Source organism: Talpa occidentalis, unplaced genomic scaffold (genome assembly GCF_014898055.3).
Source record: "Talpa occidentalis isolate TD23 unplaced genomic scaffold, MPIMG_talOcc4v2.1 talOcc4.3, whole genome shotgun sequence".
Lineage (NCBI taxonomy): Eukaryota > Metazoa > Chordata > Mammalia > Eulipotyphla > Talpidae > Talpa > Talpa occidentalis.
The window spans coordinates 110,985,868-111,000,165 of record NW_023603184.1 but is presented as its reverse complement, the minus strand read 5'-3'; the positions used below and the strand labels follow the sequence as shown (position 1 = coordinate 111,000,165).

At 39.9% G+C, this 14,298-nt stretch overlaps 1 long non-coding RNA gene across 1 annotated transcript in view; it reads left to right on the top strand.

Annotated features, from left to right (window-relative positions):
• Positions 1–9,569: 9,569 nt before the first annotated feature.
• LOC129146643 (uncharacterized) overlaps positions 9,570–14,298 on the top strand; it is a 34,172-nt gene continuing 29,443 nt past the window's right edge. Inside the window, exons 1-2 of the long non-coding RNA XR_008553607.1 lie at positions 9,570–9,761; positions 11,311–11,412. This is a non-coding gene — a long non-coding RNA (uncharacterized LOC129146643). The remainder of the gene's footprint in view (positions 9,762–11,310; positions 11,413–14,298) is intronic.

Sequence of the window (14,298 nt, the reverse complement as noted above, 5' to 3'; positions counted from 1 at the left end):
AATTTGGTAGCCTGTCATTTGGTTGATCTAAGGAAATGTTGTGGAACCTCAGTAGAGCTCCTGAGACACTCCACAAAGTTTCTCCCTTTCCTCCTGGGAAAGGCATTAGATGAATTTGTCCTATTTGGTTTACCTAGTAAAGTAAAACTGAAAGGGAAGCATTGTCACTTGGGAAAATGGGAAACTTTGACATGTACAGAAATGTTAACATTGGTTTTCTAGAACATGTGTAAACCTCTCAGTACCTGATATGTATGTAAATTGTCAGTGGTGATTGCCACCTTGTAATATTGTATACTTTAATTGTTTGATATCTACAGAAATTGTTTCTGGAAAAAAATAGGGGGGAAAGGGCCTCAACAGATTCCTATTGATGGAACTTTTGATGGGTTAAAAAATTTTCACTACAAGAATTGAATAGACTGTTGGAGATACACCTGGTTTTTACTAAGTTTTGACATAATACTGGAAATTTTGTTGCATTTTGTTCTGATTCAACAAAGTTTTCTTCTTTTGACCCACCAGGACCTGCAGCAATGTTAAATTATTTTTTTTTTCTTTTTTCAGTAGAGCTAACCTGTGTTTGTGTTTTCTTTCCCCTTGATACCAACACAGCGTGAAAATAGTGGTAGTAATTTTTACTCCTCGTGTCAGTGTCTATTTTGCATAACTTCCATAGGGATTTTGTCTGCTTAAAACATAAACAATTGGAGATGAGTTTCAATGTGTGGCTTTGAATGGAGTTCTTCCAGGAAGTTAAGCAGAGCTGAACCAAGAAGAGAACCTGCTGCTTTGTTTGTAGGGTTCCAGAGACCTCCAAAGAAGGTGAGGAAGCTTGCCTCCATTGGCAGGACTGGACAACCCAGAAAACAAAAAAGCTCTGGTACCCTCGAGAAGAGGAAAGCCCAGGTGGAGTCTGATGAGACCAACTTTGTTCTTGAAGCCTACGTGGACCGGATGTCAAGAGTTTGCTCTGATCCTGTATGGAGTATTCCAACAAAGCCAGCTAAAATTGCTGTTTAGTTATTCTGCCCTGTGATTGTATGCAAAAATAGGTAATATGGTTTAAAAGTAGATTTAGTTTGCAAACTTTTGCTATGCTGTTGGAACAATTTGGGATCAAGATTGAGAGAACTTTTTTTTTTTTTACATAAGTTCAACCGATTTTAAGATTTTTTTCCTGTGATTTTGATATATTTGCTGTCTTGTTTTAGCTAATGCTCCAGATTTTTTTTTTCTTTTGGCTTGGATAATGGACTATTTTCCAGCAATGGAAAACTGTCATCCTGGACATTCATGGACAATGCTGCTGACTAATTGTTGCTTCTCTTACACACATTGTAACCCTGAAAAAAGACTGTCTCCTAAGACTACACCCTGAGATCTGTGCCACCATAGATATGGTGGAATAAAAATTAAAAGGGCAGATTGTAACAGGGTGGTCCCCAGGAAAGGGTTCCAGGTTCCCTGCCCCACCCAAATGGAGGCTGGAGCTGAGCAGGGAGAGAAGAAGTTGCAGAGGAGACTGAAAAAGGGAGGAAACACAATGGAGAGCCAGAAGGAGACCTGGAGGAGGCACATGGAGCAAAGAGACACGTGAAGACACTGTGCTTGCCTTTTGGTCATGGACTGGTTGACACAGATGTGGGTGAGAGACCCGTGGGCAGGTGACAATGGCGTTTTTGTCTTGATTTTGATTTTGCTCTTTTCCCTCCAGACTTGTCTGGTTATTTCTGATCCTGTTCTGTGGGTTCCCACTGGAAGATGCTTAAGACTTGTGGCAGGCTTTGGGGCCTTGCTCTGGGCCAATCCTGCTTGGGTGGACTTTTACCCACGAGGGGACGGGTAACATTGGGTACTTGATTTAGAAACTATATTCTTTGCCTTTCCTGTATTGTTTCCTAATTGTATTCAAGTTCCTTCCCATTAAAGTCTCATTTGTTTTGTGTTGATACGGCAGATGGCAGAAACTATTTAGAGCAGGCAGCTTTGTGGGGTCTGGACTGCCCCTCTCCCTGTCCTGTAACAAGCCCATTTATGGGGCTCTGGTGGCATTTCCACCATGGATGTTGAATGGGTACTTCCTGCCCATGTCAGAGAAGGGGTGTTCCAACAGATACCTAGGAAATTGAAGAAGGCTCCTTGAGACTTTTTTTCTGGTGTTATCTCAGAAGTGTGGTTGGGGGCAAACTGTCATGCTATTGTTGCTCTTGTAACTCTATCAAAGACATCTACCCTGGGGCCACCTGAGCCAAGAGAGCTCCTCACAAAGTTTGCAGCTCTGGGGAAGGCAAAGGATTGGGATCCACCACCATCATGGTTCCGACATACGTTCTCTTTGATGCTCTCAGGTGCATTGGTCATATTCTCTACCATCACAGTGTATGTTTTTTCCTGTGACAGGTGTCAGTCTTTCAGGATCTCAGAAGGGACTGGAGTTGCCTTATGTAAATTTACCTACTTCTTCCTCAGCTACTTTCAGACTCAGCCACTTAATAATTTGTGGAGTAAAAGTTCAAGTTCCGGGCAGCCTCGGTGGTGCAGCGGTTGAGCGTGGGGTTGCGAAGCTGCCCACAACCTCTGCAGCACCAGTTCGATCCCCGGCTGCTCCCCGGCCATCCCCGGCTGCTCCCCAGCCACCTGAGGAGGGTCCCGCATGGCACGCAGACCTCTCCTGCCGCCCGCTGCTCCCCTCAGCAGTGTACTTCGGTCCTTCTGCCTGCTCTGCTTCCTGCTCTGGCTCTGGTGAATTCTCTCACCCTCCTGCACTTCTGACTTACCCAGTGCTTGTATAAATAAGTAAATAATAAATAAATCTTTTTAAAAAAAAAGTTCAAGTTCCATTTCACTGAGCATACCACGGCATGTCTAACAACACTGAAAAGTTGGTGACACTTTTTTTTTTTTTAAGAGTACAACGGTATGTGTCTGACAAGGACCAGTCTCCAAACTGCCTCTATAGTTTTTCCTTCAACTTTTGTTTTCCTCGGGTTTTGCATATCACTTCAAAGACAAGATTCAAAATTTTATGGAATTCTCAGCAGGTAGTTTTTGTAGTGTGTATTCATTCCCAGCACTGTTTCAAATATCATGAGCAAAAGAGCAGATGTGCTTTCACTGGGAGGATAACCATAGAGTCCTGCTATGTATGTCCTTTATGCTCATTTAGCCTACTGCAAGCACAGAAGAGATATTGAAATATTTTTTATTGTTTTTGGACATAGAGACCAGTTGGCACTGAAGTTCCTTATAAATATCACATGTCTTTTGCTGATTTTTCCTGAACTGCAGCTTGGCGATTATTTCTGGGGTAACCAGATAATACTCTGGATTTTTGGTTACTTTCATTGTTAAGAGAAGGTCATAGTTCATGTGACCAAGATGAAAATACTGAAACTTAAATATATTGGCCAGTCCTAAATTTTCTTAAAACAAGAAGGTTGTACGACTTCTAACTACACACATTCTATGTGATGACTTAACTTGAAAGAAAATCCCTAAATCAAATCACCTGGTGGTAAATGAAGGTGGATTAAGCCAGGCAAGGTAAAGATTTGTGTGATTGTGTGTTATTTTATCTAAACATAAATTTTACTGGTGAACCCCCAAAGCAGTGTTTCATTTCCATTTGGAAAACTGCAATTGATGTTTTTTCCATTGTCTATTTTGGTCCTTAGGAAAAGAAAGTGGAAAATGGCCTGATGAGGTGGCATGAGGCTTAAATCCACACTTAGTCTCTAACTTTTCTCCCCACAGGGTTCAGCCTGCAAAGTCTCTAACACTTGCTGCTATTAATAAACACTGAATAAAATGATGCCTTTGTCTGAAGACATTAACAGAATTGTAGTTATGTTCCAAGGGATTGGGGGCCAGAGCAGCGTGTGAGGAAGCTGGTTGCCCAGGGCACCAATCTAAGGGGTTGCTAAATTTGTTAAGGGGAATACACCCAGACAGCCATCAATGAGCCACAATCACTGAGCTGCCAGTCTAAGTGTCCATGATGCTGGAAATATTTCTGAGCAATTCTACCACACGTGCTCAGAAATTCTAAGGCCCATTTACATATTGTATTGAAGCAAGTTTTTTTTTTTTTTAAATAGACAGTCTTGCTCTATACTTGTGCTAATGAGTACTTTAGAATTAAGGTGATAAAGATAGCTAAACATCTCAACCTTAACCAGGAAACCCCTGGCTTTCTCCCTGCCAACCCTCCACAATAGGAAAAAATTTTTTTTATTTAATTCTTATTTGAAGATACTATAGTGTTTCAGCATCCTGGCAGAACAGTAAAATCACCGAGAAACACTGGACTCTATCACAGTCCAGGTGAAATGATCTCTGGGCTTGGGTCCCAGGAATCAGTGTCTTAAATGTTCCCAGGTGATTCTGACTTACTGTGAGGGTTGAATGAGAACCATGTGGCCATGGGTACCGTGATACCTTCAAAGTTACATCAGAAGCACCTGACCAACCTGAAACGGCTCCCTCAACTCCACTTCCGCAGTGTTTGACTGAGTAGGTCCGGAGTAGGACGTGAGAATTTCATTTCTATCAACTCACAGTACTCTTCGATATTGCTCCCAAGGCCACACCTCGAGAACCACTGCTGAAGATGAATTCTGACGCAATCTGCACTTCCTAAGGTATTTGCACGCCTAGAAAGCTTCCAGAAGTGCTAGTGTTGTTTACGTTTATGGCGTTATGTTGCTTATGGTGGAGGTTTGGAGAGGAGGCACAGAGTCGGTGTCATATAGGCAGAAACTGGAGGGAAGAGATTTGAGAAAAAAAGAAAAAGAGAGTGGGACTGTTATTAAAAAAAAAGCAAAAAGGGAACGTTTTGCATTTTAAAAGTGCAGGTAGATTGGGCAGAGAAATTTTACCAGACACATTTCACAGGACTAGAGAAAGCTCTGGTGGATGATAAGAGGACTTAAAGGAGAATTTAAGGGATTATTTGTTTGGGCCTCCGTTTCTCCTTTAATGTGTCAGCTGTGAGTGAGGGTTGTGTCTCTAGCTTCAGTGGGATGATCCATGTGTGTCAAGCTTTCATAATTGTTTCCTTTCTTCATTCTGCTCTTGAGATCTGCAACCCCTAATTTTGACAACTCCCAAAAAAACCCAAGAATTTGGTTCAAAGACTCAAAAGATTGAGTTTGGTGTGCTTGAAGGCAAAAGGGATTTGCTTTTGTCTCTGAGAGAGACTGAGTTCAGGGTAATAGTGGGTTGGAGGGAAAGGTGGAAAAACAACCCAATGGTTACCAGCTCCCACTGGTCAGAAGAAATCTGGGGTGTGAAGCCTGCTCTGCACTGTTGGAGGGAGGAAGCAGGCTGGGAGTAAACAGGTGTTTGGGAGTGCTGGCGAGCCCCAGGTGGAAGCTAGTGGCTGCAGGCAGAGGCAGCCTGCCTGGGTGAGTTGTCAGAGTCCCCATGGTGCTGGGACAAGATCCTTTGGGCTGAGAGGTTCTGAGGGCACGTGATTAGGAAGGAAGGGGTATGTGATGCTGGGGGCACAGGCCACAGTACCTATCCCAGAGCTCTCAGTTGCTCATGTGGCAGAAATCTACACATAAAAAAAAAGCAACCATGAAATCCTAGTAAGCCATTTATTTCCAAGTTCTCTCTAGATATATTAGCTCTGCAAATTCAGTAGACCAAAGCAAACTTCCTCTTTGTTCAGAGTGCCTATCCTTACTGTAGGAGATATGACAGGACATTAAAGACCCCAAAGCCGCATGGGAATATGGATTCTGGTTATCAAAGTTCTTAATCAGTGAAAGTGGGTATGATTGAGAAGTAGAATTCAAAATTTATTTTAGAAGATTCACATGGGATTCACTATACTTTGAAGCATAGCTTTTTAGTCATGTGTATTTTTTTTAAGGGCACCCTGAAAATCAATTGATCAATTGAAAATTAAGCCTATTTGTTCTAGGGATAAGGAAACATGTGCTCCAGTCCTAACTTTGTTGATAATTTGTGGCATGTAGTCAGCCCTCCAGCTTCCTGTGCCTCACTATCTTCTTACAAAACCATGATCTCTAAGGTCAGCTCTGACTAATGTCTCATGAAACAGAGATAAGGCATCTGATGTGAGGTCTTAGGTTAGGCAGCTAGTGTTTGAAGGCTGAAATAAATTTTTATTTCTTGCCTGTATTCAACTAAGAATCAAATTAGGTAAACTCAGATTTGTTTCCTTAGGTCAAAATAAGGTTTTAGAAAAGCACAATGAAATCAGTAGAGCCTTGTTCTCTGGGTAGAAATGCACAGGACAAAGGTTATGACAGTTCAGTGTGGTAAAAAGAAGTCTGGTTATATTAGCACAGCACTGCAGTCGAGTTTAGTAACTATTCAGTTTCTTTTTCTGTAATGGGAGGTGGGGAGAAGTTTACATTCCTTAAAGGACATGGACTAAAATAGATGAGACAGACTGGAATCTTTTGTACAGCAAACAACAAACCTTATTTCTCTGTTTCTTCTGTCCCTCTCTGTTGGTCCTGATATGGGCAAAGAAGAACAATTAAGAAAATGAGATTCATTTATTCTATGTGAAAAGTCAGCATATCCATTCCTTAATCTGCTGTTTCCATCTAACCTCGAGAGGTGATGTTTTATAGCTAAAGTAGAAAGTTTTTCTTAAAAACTGAAGGGAATAATGGAACAAGTACAAATTATAACTAGGATAATTAAGGATTTAGTCAAGAATATAAAATTGGATATAAATTTTAGCTGTGTCACATAATTACATCACTAAACCAATTAATAGCTGAAAATCATCCTTTTTAGATCATTTGTGTTTTATTAATGACATTCTGTCAATCTTAAAACTTAGTGTTCCTTGAGTTATCCATATAAAATTCCTGTTTCCACTAGTTCTTGATCCCCTCTCCTACCTGCTCTCAGAACTTTGTCTGTCTTTTTTCCTGTCTTAAAACTCCCTATTGGGTTGTTTTGCCTCTACAGTAGATATGCTCATGAGGGTCCCATCTGGAACACAACTAGATTCCATCTATGCACTGCCGTTCCTTGTTTTGTTTCCTCTTTTCCATTTCCTTTCCTTTATCCATTTTCTCTCCCTTTTTCTTCTTATGCTGCCTTCCCTGTTCTCCTCTCCTTCCCCCCAAACTTTCCCTTTCATTCACTGGCAAGTGCTTTTGGGGATTAGGAGTACCTACTGTGAGTTAAGCACTCTAGTGAGTTCTGAAAAAAAGTGAATATACTGGAAAGATTGGGCTCTACCCTCATGGGGCTTAAAATCTGGTGAAGACAGATAGAAAATCAGCAGCCTGGTGTCATTGCCCCCACTCTAGCTCTAATGCATTGTGGTTGGACCTCTCAATGCCAAAAGCAATGAACCCTTTTTAGTCTTTTTACACTTCATTTGCTACTGAAGCCTATCTCTCTGTTCTTCTGGAAACGTATTTCTTCTTTGCTTTGTGCCCCCTTTCTGCCCTGGATTTCCTACCTCTTCTTATTCCCCTGGCCCTATTTGGTAACTTTTCCTACACTCATCAGTGAAATGGGTGGCATTTCATAGTGCTCTCCCATTAGTCCTTTTACATTTTTTTTTTCCTGAGGCAAACCTGCCATTCTCCTGCAGTCAGCCTTATCTCTTCCCTGAGGACCAGTCCCATCTTGTAATCCGCCTGAGGGGCAGGTTATCTTAAACTCAACAGTTTCTAAATTAAAATAATTTTCACCAAAACTCATTCTTCCTCATGTGTTTCCTGTCTTATTTTAGAGAACCACCATGCATACAATCACCTAAACTAGACTTAGCTGTTGTAAATAAGAACAGAAAGAATTTCAAGAACTGGCTTTTATAGGTAAGATTCAAGTGTAGATTTAAATGACAGGAAGGGGCCAATCACATAAATATCTGGGAGACAGTATTCCAGGCAGAAGGAACAGAAAGAAGATGGGGGAGGATGGAGATCCTTTGTGGGGGAGGAGAGATAGAAACTTTAGTTTTGCATTTCAAATGTCATTTAGAACTCTTCAAAGGAAATGTCAAATAGGTAGTTGGACAAATGAATCTGGAGCCTGACACTGACAAGGAAGATGGAGCTGAGTGTCTAAATGTGAGAGTCATTGTAAAGTCAGGAATAGACAGGTGCAGGTTTCCTGATCCCATGCAGACCGGGTAAAGGAGGAGTCAGAGTCCTCAGTGGCTTTTTGCAGGTCTTTTATTGGGGTTCACCAGGCATATGGCAGGCACCAGGCTGGCAGGCCTCCCAGCCCCCAGCAAATCCTCACTCTATCTGGGCTCTCTGGTGATCTCGGCTTCTCTTCGGCTTCTGCTGCTGCTTTCTCGGCTTCTGGCATCCCTGTGACGCCTCCCTTAAAAGCACAGTCTTAGCGCAGGTGTACCCATTTCAGGTGCCTGCCATCAGGCATGCATTCAGGATCACAGGGTTCCCTCATCTATCCTGATGGCGGGAGGGCAGAAAAGCCTGATACCTTTTACCTTACCCTACAGTCATTTACAAGTAGATGGCATTTGGAGTCTTGGGAATGAGTAAGATTATCCAAAACTTACCCAGACTGCAGGTAGAGAGGAACAGAGGAAGAAAGCTGTGGATGGAGTTGTGTGTTACACTAATGTTTAGAGGTCAAGCAAGAGAGGGAAATGTGCAGATTAGATTAGGCAGGGACGGTGAGGAAGGGAGGACAAGGACAATGTCATGTGAATGAAGCTGGGAGAGCCGTGTGCTTTAGCAGAGGGTAAACAGTGAGTGCGACTGAGAAGTCAAGCAAGTGACTAGCAGAAAAGGGACCCTAGGAGAGAGGTTAGTCAAAGATCTGGAAAAGAGATGTTTTGGAATGGAGGTGGTCTTGCCTTTGAGAGTGAGCATGTCGTACCTGACTTTATATTCTTCATTAAGCTTAGAGATGGCCATACTAGTTGTTATGGTCCTTTATATCAGCTGATAATAGCCACTACTATTCAAAGCTTGTTAGAATAGTGATATGTAAAGGCAGAAGATATAAAAAATGTGAAGATTTTTCAGGAACTGGCATTTGTTGAGTATGACTAATACATAATATGTGTATGATATGTGGGGGGAGAATGAGGGCAGAAGTGGATGAAAATGGAATTGGACAGATAGGGCAGATCAAAGGGCAGATCAAAAAGTGGAGTTTTGTATGTTTTTCAGTTCTCTCATGTTCCTCACATAGATATTAAACCTATGTTGTTAGACTTATAGCTAAGTATTTCATTTTGGGATACTAATGAAAATAATATTGTGGGTTTTTAAATTTCAAATCGTTCCTAGTATAGAGGCTAATTGACTTCTGTACATTAACCTTGTATTCTGCAATTTTGTTATATTTTCTTATAGGAATTTTCCCATACTGAGAAAATTCCTCAGTTGTTGTTCATTTCTTTACAGTTTACTACAAAGACAGCTTTGTCATCTGTGAACAAGAATAGTTTTTATTTCTTCCTTCCTAATCTGGATACCTTTAATTTCCTTTATTGCCTTAGCTAGGATTTCCGTTACAATGTTGAAAAGCAGTGATGAGAGGGTGTCCTTGCCTTGCTCCTTATCTTCCTGGAAAAGCTTCAAGTTTCCTAATTACCGTAAGAGTGTAATGTAGCCCTCAGGTCGTGTGTGTGTGTGTGTGTGTGTGTGTGTGTATGCGTGTGCATGCGCTTGTGTGTGTAATCAAGATGAGGCAGTAACTCTCTATTATTAGCTAAGAGTTTTAAAAATCATTAAAGGCTTTGCTGTTCACAGTAGCCAAGGTATGCAAACAAGGTAAGTGTCTAAAGACAGATGAGTGGTTTAGGAAGATGTGGTGTGGATGGATCTGGAGGGAATTGTGCTAAAAGAAATAAGTTAGAAATTGATTTCACTAAAAAGTGTAATATGAAAAAAATGAACAGACAAAATAAAACCAAAACAAGCCATAGAAATCCGACTGTAGAAATGAGGCTACCAGAATGGGAGGGAGAGAGTGAGGAGCAAAGTAGGGAGGGGACCAATGAACTGTGGTAGAGGATTAATGTGCTGTGGTGGTTGTGTGGTAAAAAAACAAAATACAAAAAAATCATAAATAGGCATTAGATTTTTAAAGTGTGTTTCCTGTATCTATTGATAGGATTGTGTGATTTGTTTCTTCTTTAACTTGTGATGAATCATGTTTACATTTTTAACTTTTACTTTTACTTTTTTTGCTTTTGCTTTTACTTTTTCAAGTTTTACTTTTCTTTCAACCTCTAATTTTACTTTTCAGAGTTCTGGTTTTTTTTTTACCTTTGCTTTTACTTTCTTAGCCTTTGCTTTTACTTTCTCAGTCTCTGCTTTTGCTTTCTCAGCCTTTGCTTTTACTTTTAAACTTTACTTTCACTTTTTCAGCTTTTGCTTTTACTTTTTCAGCCTTTGCTTTTACTTTTTCAGCCTTTGCTTTTACTTTTCAAACTTTAAGTTTTTGCTTTTACTTTAATTGGATTTTTTGTGAGTGTTGAACCAGCCTACCTGGGATAAATCAAACTTGGTTGAGATTTCTAATCTTTCTATATACTGTAGAATTTGATTTACTAACATTTTGTTGAGGATTATAAAGAAAACCTATGTTCATGAGAGATATTTGATCTTTAGTTTTCCTGTAATGTCTTTGTTTGGTTTTGGTATTATGGTATTGCTGGCCTCCTAGAATGAGCTAGAAAGCATTTTCTCTGCTTTTTTCTTCTTAAACAGATTATAGAGAGTTGATATGATTTTTCCTTAAATATTTGACAGAATTTACCAGTGAATTCTTTGGGACCTAGTATTTTTTCTTTTGAAAAGCCATTAACTTTTGATTCAATTTCTTATATGTATATACACACAAACATAGATGCACACACACACATACACATATACATACACTCAAACAACTATTAGGTGATTTTGATAACTGAGTGACCGTCATAGAAGCACACAGCCCTTACACACTGAGGCTGTATTATGTAGCCTATTGGGACCACCATCATATATGAGTTCTGTCATTCAATGAAATGTTAAGTGAAACATAACTGTATATAACTTTATATTTAAAGTGACTTTCTTGTAGACAATGCCTTGTTTTTATTTATTTTTTTAAAAGGTTTATTTATGCATACAAGAACTGGGTGAAGACCAGAGGTGTGGGGGGGATATGAGAGGATTCACCAGAGGCAGTGGGGAGCAGAACAGACGGATTTACTGAAATACACTGCTAAGGGGAGTAGCGGGTCAGACAGGAGAGGTCTGCTGCGCCATGCGGGTAGCTCCCTGGCCAGGGCTCCAACTCCCTTACATAGTGGTATCATCTTGTTTCCTCTAGGTTAGCCACCTTCTATTGTTATAGTGAAAAGAAGAGGGAAAGAAGGTAAAATACAATCTGAGGGCTTGAAGAGTTGAACTGAATTGCACAGACCCAGAAAAAGTAAGTTATTTCTCATAGGATTTTGTTCACCTCTTTAGAACAGTCTATATACCAAGCAAAGAAGCTGCTGCAGGGCTTTTATTTACACAGCCATTGTTCCTACCTCAAGGACTCAGTGACAACTTGTGATTTTTGTTTTTCTGAGAATGAGTTCTATGTAAATGCTTACATACAAGCAATAGTTTAGCAAGAGTGTTTGCCTTAAACAGTAGATTTTCTTTTATAGTTTTACGTTGATCTTGACCTTTGAGAATAGGGGATGATCTCATGACTGGCCTTGATAAGATGAGGAATGTATAAACTCACCAATGAAGCTGGCTCTCAGAGAGAGAAACAGGCCACCAGCTGTTTGTTTGTCTTACTTTGGGGAAAAAAAAAAAAAGGCCAGAACTGAAAGAAATAGAAAAATACGGGGAAAATAACATAATTGTACCTTGTACTTTTCCTAATGTTTCTTGCCTGTGAGGCCCAAAATATTCTCTAAACACTGACTTGAACAACAGTAGCTCCAAGGTACAGACAGGGCAAACATTATTACCTTCATCTGAAAGATGAGGTTAAGCAGGGCAGGGAGTTGACAGAGCCAAATTAGGACTCAGAAATTGACTCCTGTTCAGCAATGAGCAAAGTTAACTCCAGGGTCCCTATTCTGGCTTTTCTGGTGGTTTTTCTTTCTCACCTAAAATCCATCACTTGCCTCTTGTGATTTCTTTTATCAGTGAGCACTTTCCTGACTCTACTATCTCAGCAGTACCTCTCTGTTCCAGCCTTTCTCCCATCATGCTGTCCTCTTCTTGATGAATTTTCCCCCTTATCTTCAAGCACATTGTTATTCTTGGTCTCCATTCATTAGGATGTTCCATGAGGAAATATTTCATTGTTGTATTGCCAGTGCCCGTGAGCCCATAGTGGGTGTGGCGTCCTTGTTGACTAACTTCTTTCCTTTATTGAAAACTGTTTTTGGTTAAATCAAATAGTTATCTCAATGTGGTTGATAAAGTTTAATATTAGACATTTTCTTTTTTTGTTGTTCTTTAGTCTAAGACATTTTTATGAAGAGAAAACATGCTGTGTTTTTGCCTAATGAACAAAGTTCTAGTTTATAGCAAGTAATAGTTTGAAGGAAGTATTTTTGCACAGAACAGAATCCTTTTGCTGATCTCTGACCTAAGTAAGTCCAAGGTTAGCCCTTTAGTTGTTGTTGGAGAGAAGCATGAGAGAAAATAAGTTGAAGAGAAATAGACTGCAGAATGCACATCAGCAGTGCTATTTCAATCACAGAGAAATAAAACATGAGATTGTTATTTTACCTTTAGTGTCAGGAATAAAATGTTTCAGTGCTTTTTAACATTCTTTCTATCCTCTCTCTATGGCAGGTACCTGACTTTTATGTTATCCGAATCAATATTTTATAAGCATACTAGAAAAGGTAGCCTTGCCTTTTCAGTCCAGCAGTCAGAGGGATACTGCTTCAGAGGCCAGACTCTCTAATCAAAGCTAACGCAGGGAAAATCCCTTTCCTTTGTGCCTGTCTATTAAGAATTTCATGTAGTCTCCCGGTGGCAATCTTTGAACAGTTTTGTGGTTTAACAGGGGGCCCTTTCTCAAAGAAACCCATCATCCAAATTGTAATTGGGAGCAAATCAAGGCATGATCAGATTTCTACTAGCTTCTGAAAGGCATGAGTGCTTGATTGAAGTCTATTTAACTGATACTCTATTTTGTGGTTATTGTGTAAGTTTGTTTTTGTAAAATATAAATATTTGCCTATGTTACTTCTAATACTTTCACTTGCTACATTTATATATCCATTTTCTATAATCTCCAATTATTTGCTTTTGTTTATACCCAGTTTTGTTCCAGAAAGAATTTAAGGTGATATATATATATATATATATATATATATATATATATGTGTGTGTGTGTGTGTGTGTGTGTGTGTGTGTGTGTGTATGCTCATTAAGAAAATTATATTAAAAACTAGTAGAAGAGTGTGGTAGGTACTGTACTTTGCAGATAGGAATTCATTTAATCCTGACAATAACCTCATAAAGTGGATCCTCTTATTTTCTACTTCCCATGTGAGGAACTGAGGCCTGGAGAAGTGATTGAGACCAAGCAAATAATAAGTGGTAGAGTTTTGGGGCTCGGACTCAATTACCCTGGCTCCCTTGTTCTTTACTTATTCAACAATGAAGCTGGAAATAGGGTTACTACACAAAGTAGAAATTGTGAGGTCCTGTACTCCTGCTAACAACTGACCACAAATTTACCTCTACGATTTTTGGCAGACAAAATCGAGAAGGAAAAATGATCAGTTACATGATTCATAGTGTTTAGAAGATAAAAACAAGCTAGTAGCTCAAGAGTAGCATAATTATTTCTGGTTGGGAAACCAGGAAGAAAATTCTCTTGTAAATTCTCACAAAGAAGTCACTATGTAATGAAGTGGACACTTCTCCAGTATGGGCTGACAAATTTTTCATAGGGCTGTTTCTTACAACATCCTTCACTGTGTCTTAACGTATAACCAACACCAAGGCCAAATTCAGTAAAAGGCAATTCTGTAGAGGTGGGGATTTCAGAAGATGTGGTCAGGTTTGTGGATCTCTGCTGGCCAGGCTTAATTTAGGAAAACATTTTAGGCTATTTAGAGGAAAGAATGGACTTTGGAACCTGCAGGCCACTATCAATAATTATATTTTAATTGAGCTTTTGTACGATGTTGAGTGGTAGTGAATTTGAGGTTATTTCCTGACCCGTACCTGGAGTGCAGGTCTTCTCTGCTGTTGGTCGTTAGTGGCTACTGAGCTGGTGGAGGACAGATTTTCTTGTAGAAGTTGAGGAAATGCAAGGCTGATGTTTGAATGGAGGATCACCCAGTCT